Raw genomic sequence first — 16,981 nt, forward strand, 5'->3', positions numbered from 1 at the left:
GGGCCGAGACCTGCACAGTGAGGCCACACCCCCTCCCTTTGAGAGGAATGCAGGCTAGTGAGCTAAATTAAAAGTGTAATAAAAAAAAAAATAAAAGGTGCTGGACACATAAAAAGTAGATGTACATGGTCAGGATTAGGTACTGAGTGATATATGAAAAAAAATTTGTTGGATCTCACGGGTACGCTTTAAAAATCTTAATCCTTCCATGATTTATCAGCTGCTGTATGCTTCAGAGAAAGTTCTTTTATTTTTGAATTTCTTTTCTGTCTTACCACAGTGCTCTCTGCTGACACTTCTGTCCATGTCAGGACCGCCACGCCCCCTCCCATAGACTTGCAGTGAGGGGACAGGGCGTGGCATCATGAGGGGGCGGGGCTGGGAGGTCACAATCCTCTGGCCCCTGCATCACCAGTCATTAGGCACAGAGCGAAGTTCGCTCTGTGCACCAGATGACAGGGAGTGCTGCAGGATAGGGGATAAGATGTCTAGGGGTGGAGTACCCCTTTAAGTATATCAGAACGGTTAATGTTTTGTTGTATAAAGATATAAAAAGTTTTTGTATCTGACAGTGCCCATTAAAGATAAAAAAAAAAAAATGTTCCACATAACTTAGCTCCTAACATGCAGGAGGAGGAGGAATGTTTTAGGAATTTTTTTCCTTGGCCCCACCGGAGTCTCCACTGAATTATCTGTATAGCTATAAGTTCCCAAGAATATATTCTGTCTGACCATTGTTCTCAGATCAGGAGTCTCCAGTTCTCTGGATAGATATCTTATCTGTCTATTGTACACAGACAATGGATGCTACTAGTCCATGACATGGAAGTGCCAGGTGGTCTATGCAGAACTGACAACTGTCTGTAAATTCCTGAACACTCTGTAAAAATAGTCGACATTTTCCATTGCCATGTAAAAAATTACTTTTGTAATTTTTTGAATTTAGAAGAACCTTATTGTGATTGTAATTATTTTATATTTAATGTTAATAGTAAATGCTCATTTTTCTTCATCAGTTTCTGAATTATATACTTGGATTTCATATATTCTTTATCATTTACTAAGATTTTCCAATGTGTTCATAAAAACGTTCCCTGTGTTTAAAATAAAGGAAACATTTTTCTTTAACTCCTCCAAATTCACATTTTAAACTTTTTTGACATGATTGACGGTTTTAGAGAAGGTTATTCATTCATGATATAACCCTAGAAAGTAAATGTGAGCTCGGAAAATAATGTGGCTATTTGATAAATCTTGTGCATATCTTAACTCTTTAGTCTAAGTTTGCACCTTTTATTAGATAGCTTACATTTATGCCTAAAATACACACCAAAAAGCAACACATGTGATGGGGTTTTCCCAACTTGCAAAGTTATCTTCTATCCCACAGCGGATGAAATTCTGCCATGTGAACGTAGCTTTAGGAGTATACAAACAAAGAAGGAGATGATCCACTCACCCTTTCCACGAGGAGTCCAATAGTCCCAGGCTGGCCAGGTGCATGGGGCGTGATAGCCACAATCATGGTGTATACTGCAGGAAGTAACTTCCAAGGGGAGGAAACTAGCACTCCAGATTCCAGTCAGGATATAGTAAAAATCACAAGCTTTATTTTCGTCTTGTTCACAAAAAAGGGGGAAAAAGAATAAAATCATGGAAACACTGACGCGTTTCGGGAAAAACACTTTATCAAGACAAGATAAAGGGTTCTTCCCGAAACCCGTTGGTGTTTCTATGTTTTTATTCTTTTTTTCCCCTTTTTTGTGATAATTTTAACAAGATGAAAATAAAGCTTGTGATTTTTACTATATCCTGACTGGAATCTGGAGTGCTGGTTTCCTCCCTTTGGGGAGTTACTTCCTATAGCTTTAGGAGGCTCCTGGTCTCTCAAGTATTGCTGCTGAAGTGTGATACGTCCTAAAATACAGTGATTAGTTACAGACAACATTACTACTTATAATGCATGTGATAACAATGATGTTTGAAGTAACTTACCTAAAGCAAAATGGTCACTCGTTCACCCACACTAAACCCTACCCTGCCTACTGAGTGCTCACGTGACCAGAGACCATGAATATTCAAATCCAGCTGGTGGGCCCGCCTCCAGCACGCAATTCAGAGAAGACAGAAGAGGATCTTCAGAGGGACCGGGTGCTGGACGGAATGTACGTATATTTGTCAGAGCCTGCATCCGTCTTCTGTTCACCCGCACTATAACCCGGTGTATTGGGTGATTGGGTGTTTTTTCTTTAAAGGGTGACAGTTTTGAGGTAAACCTAAACACAGGGACATAAAATCAGCTGTTCAAAATCTGAAGACAATGAGGCAGCCAAATAGTTTTTGGCTTATGTTCGAGATTTACCTGGAAGATAGAATAAAATGTCTTCGAAATTAAAACATTATATGTGTTTTTGATTTTGTTCAACATCTGATGTTAGGTCAGCTATTTAAGATTAAATGGGCACTGTCAGATCCAAAATTTATATGTTGTTACTGATTAAACCTAAAGACCTTTTTTGCATTTTTAATAAAATAAACAGCTCCTGAGACTCCCACCACTAGGGGTTTCCATACCTACTGAAACACTAACCAGTCCTGCAGCAGCATCAGCTTGTCCATGAGTCAAGGACAAGGGATGACTCATGGACAAGGCTGCAAGAGCAGAGACACCAATCATCTCCCACCACCACAAGGGAGGGATGCGCTCCCTTCCCCTGAGAGGATTTATAACACTGTGGTGTTAGGTGTTAGGGGCATAAAATTGACAGGTACGCCTCAAACACAACATTAATTTTGTCAACTAAAATGTTATTATTTTTCGTTCACCAAGATTTAGTCTTAAAGGCCCTACATTGATCTTTATAATACACAATTGCACCTTAAGGTGAGTGTGTTAAAGTTAGTTTATGGGTGCACATAAAGGTATGTTTAGTCTCTGTCCATGTATAGCATGTTCTGTGTATTTTTTTTCTTAAAATTTGTTGTGACACAAATTGGTTCTGTTGCCAATAACAACCGATTCTATGCTATGCGAGGTCAGAGACTTCACAGGTAATCATCCTGTAGGGGATAGGGGATAAGTGTGCAATTGCAGAAAGGATGTATGCTGGGACAACCCACCTTCTCAGGAATGGAGCCTGAGCCATTAAATGGTCGGCACAAAAGGCATAGAATATTTAACAGGAAAAAGGTGGTCCGGCTCATAGTCAGGTAAAAAATTGTAGGCTTTATTAGATCATGTTAAAATCCAAGTAGGACAAAAATGAAAATATATTAAAGCACAAAAGAAACACACCGTTTCGACCAGTTCACAAGTCTTAATCATGGCATCAAATAATAATATAATGCAGTCATATAATGCAGTTATACCCATGTATACCCTGAGTGGATCACATGATCCCAGTCGGAAGAAGGAGGAGATTGGTGATGGCATACTATGGTCACAGGTGAACCTCTGAACATATTGTACTAAAGCAGTGCAGTGAAGTCCAGATGAAGTCAAAGGAAAAACACACACACATGGACAGAAAACAATGTATATGCAACACCATATATCCAATGCCGCATTGCTAGATTAGAAAATTACAAAAAAATGAAAAGACAAATTCATAAATATAAGATAAGTCATGCCTGTAATTCAGACCTGACGGGAAGCGTGTATCCATGGATAAAATCCAAAAGGCTTCCCATCTGAATACTGCCTTACTCCAATCTCCTCCTCGTTTTGGTGGACGGACTCGCTCTATTCCACTAACTTTGATGTTGGGAATTACACCAGAATGTTTTTCTACAATATGTTTTGTGATCCCAGACATTGTTCTATTAATAATGTTATTATTTGTACAAGGAATATGAAAGTGTTCCTCAATTCTGATCTTTAATTTCCTGCTCATACACTCGATGTACTGAACTCTGCAATCTTCGCATGTGCTGCCATAAACTACGTGATGAATTTGACAGTTAATGTAACCATTAATATTGTATTTTTGGCCTGTACTACAAGATGTAATATATGTGGCATTACTCATGTACCGGCAGACACTACATTTAGTATGATTGCATCTATAGCTACCTTTACTGGATAGCCAGGTAGTATTGGCAGTGCTCGTGGAGAAGTCACTGGGAGATAATAAACTCTAGTGAACGAGCCTTGCGAGGTACTATTCTTACTCCTCCTTCTATTATTCTAGACATGGTATTGTCATAACTAAGTATAGTGGTATAGGAGAGTATTGGTGAATGTAGGAATCTGTGTAACTAATTTTATAGTATAATAGGAGGTCCACAGATTTTATAACAAAAAAAATATAAAAACATAACTATGTATAGGGAGATGTTTAAGAATAATACGTTTAATATCTTGAAATTGGTAAGAGAAAGGTTTAGTAAAAGTGGGAATGGTGAGTTCATTTCGACCAGATACAGATGTGCTTTGTTGTCAGGGTCCGGACTGGTGACTGGTGAGGACACAGGAGGTGGATCCTCTGTGCTAGAGAGGCGATGGCGCGGGTCGTACTGGAGGATTGGTTCTAAGTAGTTACTGGTGTTCACCAGAGCCCGCCGCAAGGTGGGATGGACTTGCTGCGGCGGTAACTACCAGGTCGTGTCCCCCAGTAGCGACTCGACCTCTCTGGCGGCTGAGACTGGCGTGGTATACAAGGACTAGACAGAGGCGAGGTCAGACGTAGCAGAAGGTCAAGGCAGGCGGCAAAGGTTCGTAGTCAGGGGCAACAGCAGGAGATCTGGATACACAGGCAAGGAACACACTAAACGCTTTCTCAGGGCACAAGGCAACAAGATCCGGCAAGGACAGGAAGGGGAAGTGGGTTTTTATAGGAATGGAGGTGATTGCACTAGATTGGGCCAGGCACCAATTAGTGGTGCACTGGCCCTTTAAATTTCAGAGAGCCAGCGCGCGCGCGCCCTAGAGAGCGGGGCTGCACTCGCCGGGACGGGACAGAAGGAGGGCGGGGCAGGTGAGTAGAACGGGATGCGACCCGCGGGCAGGCACGTCCCGCCGCGCGGATCGCATCCCCACCGGGGGACTCAGAACAGCGCTCCCGGTCAGCGAGTCTGACCGGGGCGCTGCTAACAGAAGATGAATGCTGCGAGCGCTCCGGGGGAGAAGCGGGACCTGGAGAGCTCGGCGTTACATTTGTAAAGAGTGTCCCGGGGGTTTTGAATTTACTATGCCTTCAGCCCTTGCTATTAAGTGTGAATTGTAGCCTCTATCCTGGAGGCATGTTTTAATTTCTTTGCATGTGTTATGATAGGCTATACCACTAGATGAAGTCCTCCTCGCTCTAACAAATTCTCCAATAGGCAAATTTCTAATAACGTGATCGGGGTGACAGCTCTCCGCACGGCTTTCGATACAATTTAGTATGAATACAATTATTCCTCTCATCGCCTTCTAGTCAGACATCTAAGAAATCAATACTCCTCTCATTAAATGTCATAGTAAACTGTAAAGAAAATTCATTGATGTTGATGTATGAAACTAAATCCACAGCCTGGGTATAAGTACCCCTCCAAACTAGGAGGAGGTCGTCTATGCATCTCCCGTACCAACCGATCCAGGTGGAAAAAGGGTTGGACAGGGAGAACAAGACGACCTCCTCCCAGTATGCCATATACAAATTTGCCAATGAAGGTGAGAATTTAGAGCCCATAGGGCGACCAGTAACCTGTAAAAAAACCTTGATTATTGAAACAATAAAAATAATGCTGTAGCAAGAAATGCAGAACTTGTAACATGTATTCTCTCAGGTCTTGGCTGTATGTACTGTACTTAGATAGATGATGTGACACAGCTATTATTGCCTTGTCATGTGGTATACACGTATACAATGCGACTATCTCACATGACCACCAATTGTCATTTTTGGACCATTTCATAACTCCTGTAGCTTGTAATAAGGATTACATGTCCTTAATAAAACCCATGGTGCGAGACACCAGGGGCTGTAGAAGATCATCTAGCCATGCACTGAGTCTTTCTAATAGGGAATTTATGCGGTGGTGGGAACTTGTTCTTGTGCAGTTTCGGCAGTGCATGAAAAACCGGACATTTTGGGTAAGTGGGTAACATGTATTCCAACTGTTTTTCTGTAATCTATACAGTGATCCCTCAACTTACAATGGCCTCAACATACAATGGTTTCAACATACAATGGTCCTTTCCTGACCATTATAACTTGAAACCAGACTCAACATACAATGCTATGGACAGTCCAGATCTGTGAAACATGTCAATGGCTGGAAGAACCGACCAATTATAATGGCCATTTACTGGTACAACACCTGTATTACTGAAGTGCATGCACTGACTGGCTGTCTGGTAGTGCCCCCTACAGTACAGAGAGGTATTACATGTTCTGTACTACTATTTACCTGTGCCACAGTTACCTGCTCCTTTGGACACCAAATAAGGTCAGCTCCATTTTACTTTTTTAGGACATTGCGTGTACTGTACAGACCCTGAAGAAGCTCCTGTCCTCTACATAGACAGTGATTTACTGCTCCCAACAGCCCTTTCTTACTTTTATATATAAGGACTTGCTTTATCTATATAATATTTTGGTGGCTTCAGAACCAATTACCAAGTTTCCATAGAGTTCTGGTCTCATCATACAATGGTTTCAACATACAATGGTATTCCTGGAACCAATTAATATTTTTTCTGTGTGTGTGTGTGTGTATGTGTGTATGTTCAAGCATGACGTCCAAACGGCTAAAGATATTAACATGAAACTTGGCACACATGTTACTTATATGTCAACAACAAACATAGGATAGGTAATTTAACCCTTACTCACCCCCCATTTGCCAGGGTCGGGGTTTTTGTTTAAAGTCCCATACAAGTCAATGGGAAATATGTTACTGCATAACCTCCAAACGGCTGGAGATATTTCGATAATACTTGGTCACATGTTACTTATATGTCCACTTAAAATATAGGATAGTTAATTTAACCCTTAACTACCCCCATTTGTGAGGATCAGGGTTTTCGTTTAAAGTCCCATGCAAATCAATGGGAAATGTATGTTCCCACATAACTTCTGTACGGCTGGAGATATTTCAATATCTGGTACACATATATCGGGATAGGAGGTCGGGATAGGAGGTCGAGATATGAGGACGGGATAGGAGGTCAGTATAGGAGGTCGCAATAGGAGGACGGGACACAAGGACGGGATACGAGGACGGGATAGGTCGAGATAGGAGGACGGGATAGGAGGATGGGATACGAGGACGGGATAGGTCGAGATAGGAGGACGGGATAGGAGGATGGGATACGAGGACGGGATAGGTCGAGATAGGAGGACAGGATAGGAGGACGGGATAGGAGGATGGGAAAGGAGGTCGGGATAGGACGGCATTAGAGGACGGGATAGGAGGTCGGGATAGGAGGTCAGGATAGGAAGTCGAGATAGGAGGACGGGATAGGAGGAAGGGATAGGAGGACGGGATAGCAGGATGGGATAGGAGGACGGGATAGGCAGACGGGATAGGAGGACGGGATAGGAGGTCGGAATAGGAGGTCGAGATATGAGATCTAGATATGAGGACGAGATAGGAGGATGGGATAGGAGGTTGAGATAGGAGGTAAGGATAGGAGGACGAGATATGGGGTTGGGATATGACAACAATATATGATGACGGGATATGAAGACAAAAGCTTCCTCTGTTGATATTCCTCCACAACAAGGATTAGGAAGGAAAAACCAGGCAATGCCGGGTACTTAGCTAGTGATGGATAAAGTTGGTATTTTTATCATTCAACATTTCCAAAATAAGCTTCTCATATAGTGATGAATCTAGTACAGCAACCGCTCCACCTTTATCTGATTGATGAATAATTATGGACTTGCTGCGGTTTAGTTCTTGTATGGCATGTTTTTGGGTACGTGTGAGATTTTGTTTATGTTTCATTATATTACTCTGCAGACCTTTTAAATCTTCCTCCACTCTGTGCTGGAAAATGTCCATGCCGTCAGGCCTGGAATTAATCGGCTAAAAATCCGGGTTTTTGATAGAGAACGTTTTAAATGTATTATCAACACATTCTTGCGGAATATTTAAGTGGACTTAAGGTGTATATGTGTAAAATATTTTATATCTCAATAAAAAATGTCTGAACATTGGAGTTAAAGTTAAGTATGTTTAATTTAGGGAATAAGAAAACATGCAGATTGAATGATGCCAAAAATTGCACATTCAGCTAAGTAGCCAACATGATCCAAAAAGTTAAAACAAAATAAAATGTAAAGGAACTGACTATGCTGCACTGCATTGGTTAATGTCTTTTTTATTTTTTTATATAATTTGATATCTTTGGGAGCATGTGGTAGTCGTGGGGTGTAAGGTGTAATTATCAGTTTGTGACGCCAGGGCACTGTTAACCTACATGGTCTGGGGTTTAGATAGCTTCTCCTGGGCCAGGCGCGGAGTAATGAATACACTGATGCAAAGTTACGGATAACGATCTGTACTGTGGCTGAAAGTAGCAGCTTTAAACAATACAGTTTTTTTGTGCAGAGGGATGAGCAGAGTGGAACCCAGGGAGCCTGTCACCTTGCTGGGGGTTGCAGTTGCTGTTGAATGCAGCTTTAAGATTATTAGCAGCACACGCTGATTTGAAAGACTCAACTTGACTGACTAAAATAGAGATTTTCCCCAAGACCTTTTGTAATGTCCATTTATTTTTTTTATGTATTTTTCTGTTTAGGTGTGTATTCACACACTTGGATATTCTGAGCAGTTTTGCTATTCTCCCTGGATTGGGAATGGTTAATGCTCTGAACTCGGATGGGGTTATTTTAACCAGAGTTCTCCTGAAGTCTTGGCTGGTTGTTTGTGCAATATGCTCCTATGATGTCTGTTTTATGATTCACCTTGCTTTTGTCTGTCTAGTATTCTTAAAAATTTTAGGTTTTATAGGACATCTGTTTTTAGGATTATGTATGTTCCTTCACACTGTTTTAGTCTTGTGTTACCTGTGCTCTGAATGTTATAATTCCTGTTTGGTATCCTGGAGTCTATTCAGACTCATCCAGTTGTAGTCTAGTGTTACCTGTGCTCTGTATGTTATATATTCAGCCGATTTACCGAATTTTCCGAAAAAAATTGTTTCGGACCGAATTTATTAGCGGTGAATCACTATTAAAAACAGCTATTTATGACCTACAGAGAGCCTCAATAGGGGTGTAGAGCACTTTGTATTGTCCTAACACGGATAGGGAGTGTGCTGTTTTTAGTGAAATAATTCTGTTATTCAGTATGACATGCAGATTACAGGCATTGCTATTAGAATCACTGCTGCAGAGCGTCGATGTGGCAGCAGGGAGACCATATGGTATCAAAATTGAAGAGAATAAAGAGATTTGTATGTAATTTTAATTTAATTTGATTTAATTTGAATTTATACAACATTTTTGAGTACCCATTCTGGTGAGCATCAAGCTGGCGGTCCTCCTCCAGATGAGTTACCACCTGTTTCAGCCCCTGCCTCTCAGCGCCCCGACTATGAAAGTGCAAATGTCTCATTTAATCAGTTATGGTTCATTGATATCGCTCTAAGCTGTTTCATTGGTTTCGTAGACATCCATAGGGCCTCAGTCTTGAAAAGATTACATCGTTTTCTTTTCAATTTAAATTTAAGTTTTATATTAGATTCCCAAGTTTAATGTCCCAGTGTTTACTTTGAACTAATACTGTATGACCACAAAACCCAATCTAACAAGGTAATGTCCGAGGCCCAGCAGCATCAATAAACCATATTATGGCTGAATGGCACAGCCTGGAGCTGGCAGCAGCATGAGTAGACAATAGGGCTTCACAATCCCTAATATTAAAAGATGACTTTTAAAATTGAAATTGAAGATTTTGAAATTGAAATTTAAGATTACACTCCCAAGTTTTAATGTCCCGGACTCCGGAATGTGGTTACAAAGGACCAAATCTATCAAGGAGTCACATGTCACATAGCGGTACAATAAGTCTGGAGGTGGCATCAGTAAGAGGAGACCATATAGTGGCTTAATGACCACATGTAGTTTGTGGCAGCATGAGGAGACCATATAGTTGCTTAATGGCACAGCCTGGAGTTGGCGGCAGCATGAGTAGAACATATAGTGGCTGAATGGCACAGCCTGGAGTTTGTGGCAGCATGAGGAGACCATATAGTGTCTGAATGGCACAGCCTTGAGTTGGCTGAAGCATGAGGAGACTATATAGTTGCTGAATGAGATAGCCTGGAGGTGGCAGCAGCAGCAGAATCAGGAGTCCTGAAAGTGACCCGGTGACAGAGTGGTGCGGTGGGTGGCAATACCAGTACCCGGTGATGAAGATGGGTGAAAAAAGGTTTGATGCGGAATGTTTGTAACTGGAGAGCAGTGCCTTAAATCTGTTTGGCACTATCCATATTTGTGAAGTGTTGGTGTGGCACCATGGTCAATATACTCTGATGCATTAGGCATTAGTGGGTGTAAATCCTGGCTGATCCATGCCTGATTCATCTTCACAAAGGTCAGTCACTCCACATTTTTTGTGGACAGACGAGTTCTCCTTGGGGTAACTATGGCCCCCGCCACACTAAATACCCGCTCTGATGGCACACTACTGACCGGGCAGGACAGCTTTTCCAGGGCAAACTCTGCTAGTTGCAGCCACAAATCAAGTTTGGCTGCCCAGAAGTCCAGAGGATCTTCAAGGTGTGTTGGCATGGTCATGTCAAGGTATGCCACCACCTGCTGGTTCAGGTCCTGCTCCAGGTCTACCTGCTGCTGATGAGTTGCTTCACTATGCGGGTGAAGAAAGGTACTCATCAGCCACTGTAGACCCAGGCTGCTGCTGATGGAGCTGGTACTGCTTCTGCCACCCCACCCCTACCCAGCAGACAGGGCAGTGGAAGGTGAGTGCAAAGAGCCCCCCGAGTCAGACCTGCGAGATGATGGACGATGGCGCCGATAGGCATCGGCCAACTGACTACATAGGATTTGTCTGTAGTAGGTCAGTTTGTCCTCCCTCTCAGGGGGTGTGAAAAAGGCCCCCATTTTGTGCCGGTAGCGAGGGTCCAATAAGGTGGAGAGCCAGAAGTCCTCCCGCTGCCAAATGGTGACAATTCGGCTGTCACTACGCAAGCAAGAGAGCTTGCATCGTGCCATTTGTGCAAGTCACTCATAGGGACTCCCTGCCTCCATCTCCACTGCATACTGCCACAGTGTGTCTGGGTCCTCTGTCTCACCTTCCTCATAACCCTTTATGCTCCTCTGGCTGCCCCTGTTCCTCCTCGCCTGTCAGATTACTAGAAAAACCACCCATTTGGCGAAACCTAAACTGTGCTCTACTGTGCCCCTCCCCCTCCTCCTTCTCCTCCAGTTCAGCCCCCACAGGGCACATGTAGGCACCATGTCTCCATTGCCCTGACCAGCCATCGTTTCCAACACGTGTTGTAGTAAATGAAGCAGTGGAATGACGTTGTTCATCCCATAATCCTGGCCACTGACTAACAGTGTGGCTTCCTCAAAAGGCCTGAGAAAACGGCAAGTGTCACATATGAGCTGCCACTGGTTCACATTGAAGTTACACGGGGGAGTATCCCTATCTGCTTGAATCATCAAGAAATCGGTGATGGCTTTTCTCTGTTCGTATAGTCCGTCCAACATATGGAGGGTGGAATTCCAACGTGTGGCAACGTCGCAAATCAGACTAGGTTGGGGGATACCATTCTGACGCTACAGCTCAAAGAGGGTGAGCTTTGCGGTGTACGAGTGGCTGAAGTGCATGCAAAGTTTCTTTCCTATTGTTAGGATCTCTTGCAAATGGGGGGAAGACTTCAGGAACCACTTGATAACCAGATTGAACACGTGTGCCTTGCAGGTCGCCTGGCTCAGCCTTCCCAGTCACAGCGTAGACAAGATGTTCTTCCAGTTGTCAGTCACCATGGTTCCCATTTCCAGTTTTCGGGGATTAAGCCATGCTCCGATTTCTTTATGTATACTTTTAGCAGTTCCTCCCCTGTGTGACTCCGTTCACGAAGGCAAACTACCGTATATATAATTAATAAATCTATAGTAGATGAGGACCCTATAGAAGGTTCAGATGATAAATCTTCCCAGCAATCAAATTAAATCATAGGGGGGAAAAAAACCATAGGAAGTGCTTTAAAATGTAACTTTTAATAGTATACATATAAAATCCACCAGTAGTGACCCATATAAAATAGAATTAAATATATTTTAATGCACCAATATGAATTAGTTTACAGCCCAACGCGTTTCCACTGCATCCAGCAGTTTCCTCAGGGGACAACTATTAAAGGTACATTGACCCAAGTGGTTAGGATTTACACCATATGAGTACAATTCAAGCATTAATTAGATATTAGCATACATGTGTTGCTGTGGCAACAATAATACTGTTAGAATCAAACATATAGATTTTGGTTATAAATAGATATTGCTGTGGCTAATATCCTACTGTTATCGGACCAAGGGATCACACATGGAAGCCTAGAAGGAAAAGAACAAACAACAATAAATTTGAAGTATCCACCAATAATATATAGCCATAATAACCCGCTGATGACAGTCCAGCCATACCTCTGGGTCCATGGGATACCTAAAAGGAAATAGAAGGGTCCCTATAAGTAAATCAGTACTGATCCTGATACCTAGAAAAAAGAGCCATTCATGCCCACAAGCGCTACTCACTTTTGTATGGTCCGGTGTCCAGAAGGGACATGAATGGCTCTTTTTTCTAGGTATCAGGATCAGAGCTGATTTACTTATAGGCTTTAATTCTATTTTATATGGGTCACCACTGGTGGATTTTATATGTATACTATTAAAAGTTAAATTTTAGAGCACTTCTTATGGGTTCTTCCCCCTTATAATTTAAACTACCTTATATGCCGGCGTATAAGACGACCCCCAACTTTTACACTGAAAATATAGAGTTTGGGATATACTTGCCGTATAAGACTAACCCTTTTTCAACACACACCAAAGAAAAATTTAAAAAGCATTAGATCTGATTTCAATATGGTAATTTTAATTCAAATAAGTATGACATGCTGTTTGTCATCAAACATGTAAAAAAATAAAACAGTGCAAGTGGATTAAACTTTTCCTACTTCACTCTTAAGCTGAAAGGAAGGGAAATACAATAAACCCATGGGAGCTGCCATGCTGTCAACCAAACTAGAACTGATAGTGATAGGAGGAAGATAACGAACAATAGAGAGAGAGAGAGAGCAAGTCCCTGGGAGTTAGCAACACCCATCATAACTGCTGGCATGACAGATTCCTTTTAAAATCCTTCAAAATCCTCTTGTTCTTCATCTGATATCATGAGTACATCAATGACATCTTGTGATACATTTGTAAGGCAGTCATCGTATGGATCGAATTCAGTATCAGATGGTGTGGTCTCAGCTTCGGCTTTATCTTCATCTTGCCACAAGTTGTCGTCCTGCATACCATCTAATGAATTTGATATGCCATACTTTTTGAAAGACTTGATTACTGTTTCTGCATCAATATCATTCCAGGCTTTTATGACAAACTGGCACAAAACATCCAACTGTGGAGCACGCATGTTTCCTCCTTTTGTGAATGACTTTTCGCCACTAACCATCCATTCATTCCACTGTTCTCGAATGCGATCTTTAAATGGCTTGTTTAGGCACACATCCAGTGGCTGTACCAACGATGTCAATCCTCCGGTAATAACTGCTGCATCTGTGTTTAGTCTTGCAAGCCTTTGCTTAGTACTGGGGGTTAAATGAGCCCTGAACATATGGCAATGGGAGGACAAGGACTGCTCCCGCGCCATGCCAACTGAGGGTTGTGTCTGAGGAACCCACCGACTGTTGACTAGGGGTATCAGTTGTCACTTGTGATGAAGTCCTTTCACAGTATCTAGGCCCTTGACAGATTAACAGGTACAAAATAGTACACTACTTAGATGTAGGTATGCACTAAAAATGCGCTACAGTGCGCTTAAAAAAACGTATTGGAGTAAAACACCAGCCAGTGATTACTTTTGTCTGTCCTTTCACAGTATCTAGGCCCTTGACAGATTAACAGGTACAAAATAGTATACAACTTAGATTTAGGCATGTGATATGCACTTATGAGGGCAGAAAAATGCGCTACAGTACACTTAAAAAAACACATTTTTGCACAATACCAGCAGTACACAACAGTGCTGGAGAACACAAAAGCTGTGTACTAAACCCAAAATTGCACTCTGTCAAAGAATATTAGGAATGGACTGCTGGGTATTATACCGACTACAGACTAGTATAACCAGCAGATGATTTGTTGTGGAACAAAGACACAGAATTGTGCAGAATTTTTTTTCCTGTCTCCTCTGCTAAGGTTTATGAAGTTAAGGCAGCTTGTTGAAATGTATGAGGCAACACACACCCTCTCTGTAATACAATGCTGTAGAAAGATACTGGGAGGTTGCTGGCTGCAGGAAAAATCCTTTTCAGTGGAAAAAAGTACTGCTCTCTGTCCACCAGAACGCTGATGTGACTAGGAGGTGAAACGATGCTGGAAAAAACTTTTCTGCAGTGTAATGAATGAAGTGACTGGCCACAATATGGCTGACGATTATATAGGGCTGTGGCATCACAAGGGTGACTGGCTGCTGATAGGCTGCATCCTGTATGTGACTCAGAGTCATCCCGCCTACCGTTGCTCCCGCATTCCCAGAGTTCCTTGCCCCATGTCCTCACCTGTGGATCCGCCATTTTAGATGCCCTGGAGCCTGGACCGCACTAAATGGAGTTTAATTAAGTAATTTGCGCAATATAATCGTGGTGATATTTGCATTTGTTGCAAATCAAATTTTTCATGAAATTCGTAACGAATTCGGATTCGTCAGCTTCGATTCACTCATCTCTACTTTCATCCCCTGCATCTCTTGGATTCTGCTGTATACTTGTTGCATACCTTGTCTTGTTCATTTAATCATGTCTGACGTTTTTCTGAATTACAGTTTATGAACTGTTTGTTAATACACTATATTCTGCCCTGTTTGTATAATTATATTATTTCTGGATTTTGTATTCCCGTTCTTTTTCTGTCCAATGAGCGACTATGTATTTTATTTGTTTTTACGCCACTGCACTTTAGTGCAGGGAGGAACCGGCTCCAAGTTGACGATCCACCGTTTAGGGTGGATGGGCAAGTAGGCAGGCAGAGTGTTTTTAGGGTCAGTTTAGGGCTTACTCTTCCTGTCCCCCGAGTCGGTCATGACAGCTTTGCTTACTGCCAGGCTTTGACAATTCAACTGAGTGCCGGGGTCTTTTCCTGAGATTTGATCTGGCTGTGGAATTTAGTAGACTTCTATTCTCTAGGCTTCTCCTCAGCTTGCTAGCTGTAACACACTATCCTTCTCCTCACTGCAGCTCACACTGAGCTCTGACTAGACACTGAACAGCTCCTCCTATACAACATAAGGGCTAGGTTTGGGGGTCTCCCATTGGATGTCAGGGTCACCTGGTCCCTCTGGCACAATCCCCTAATACATGACATAACATAAAAATATATCCCAGTATAACAGGTCAGACAATGGAGCAGTGGGCCCAAAATATTGACAGCAGGGATGCCCGAGGCAATCTTTAGCCCACAGGACAGCCTTTTGTTACTGGGACAACACTAGTGTTGGGCGCAAATATTCGCATTTCAAATTTTTATCACGAATATCGCAAATTTGCGAATATTGCGAATATATTCGAAATTGTGAATATTTGCTTTTCCGCATATGCGCATATTTGCATATGTGAATATTTGCATATGCGCATATTCGCATATGTGAATATTTGCATATGCGTATATGTGAATATTCGCATATTCCTTCTTTTCACTTGTGGACCAATTAGAATGATGCAAATACACTTGTCCGAGGTTATCAACATCCCTAGCAACCAATAGTAAAGTTGCCCACCCCCTCACTGTTTTCTTCCTCGAATACGCAAATATGCAAATATAATGAATACTCATATAACGAATACGCGAAATTCGCGAATATAGGACGAATATTCCTCTATATATTGGCGAAATGTCGTGAATTCGAATATGGCCAATGCCTCTCATCACTAGCACATATGAAGTTTATAGAAAAGTGCACCAAAAAATATTATTACAGTATGGCTTGTGTGATAATTTGACATGGCATTGCATTCACTGGGGAGGTTTCACCCTAGCATTTGGATGTCTTTTTGTAGAATTTAAAAACAAACAAATACATTTGGCTACCTTACACAAAGACACATGTAAAGTTTGGTAATATCAAACATAACACAGGGTTGGCATAAATAAAGGTTACGAATAAGTGCCATGTGAAATATGTGTTCATTACTACCTTATTGAGGATATTTAGAAAAAGTCGCGTAAAGGAAAACTGGCAAAACCAATACCAACCATCCTAAATTATTTGTTTATGTTTTAAAAATGGCTAGGTAAAAAAGTGTTACCTCTGCATTAGTTGTGAGAAATGCCCCCTTTAAGTCAATAGTGAGTAGCATGCACTGAGAAGAATAAAGTAAAAACAATCATTACATTGATAATGTTGGTATTGTTAAAGGGTGGTCTCATCTCCCCTGATTACCTCTCTCTCTGATGCCTTCTGCTCACACTACTGGTGGTCAGGACTGGGGTCAGAGGCAGGGCATCTGCTTCTGTGTTTCTTTGTCTTACAGCTTCCAAGTTAAAGTACTTAGGCTGCAACTGTCAGACATGCTGAATTTGCTGAGATAGGCTGAGCAGGGAGTCCGATGTGCGCTCAGCTCATAAGCTCCCAGCCACTCTGTGAGTGGTGTCACCACTGCTTCTACAGCAGAGCCAGTGGACGGGAAACATACATACGAGGGGAGATAAGAAGAGATATTTACAGGATCAGGCAAGTTTACTAAATGAAGCCAACTGCAAACTTTGTTATATTACCATGCTCTATTCATATAGAT

The sequence above is a fragment of the Hyla sarda genome, chromosome 4, assembly GCF_029499605.1.
Source record: "Hyla sarda isolate aHylSar1 chromosome 4, aHylSar1.hap1, whole genome shotgun sequence".
In the NCBI taxonomy this organism is placed as follows: domain Eukaryota; kingdom Metazoa; phylum Chordata; class Amphibia; order Anura; family Hylidae; genus Hyla; species Hyla sarda.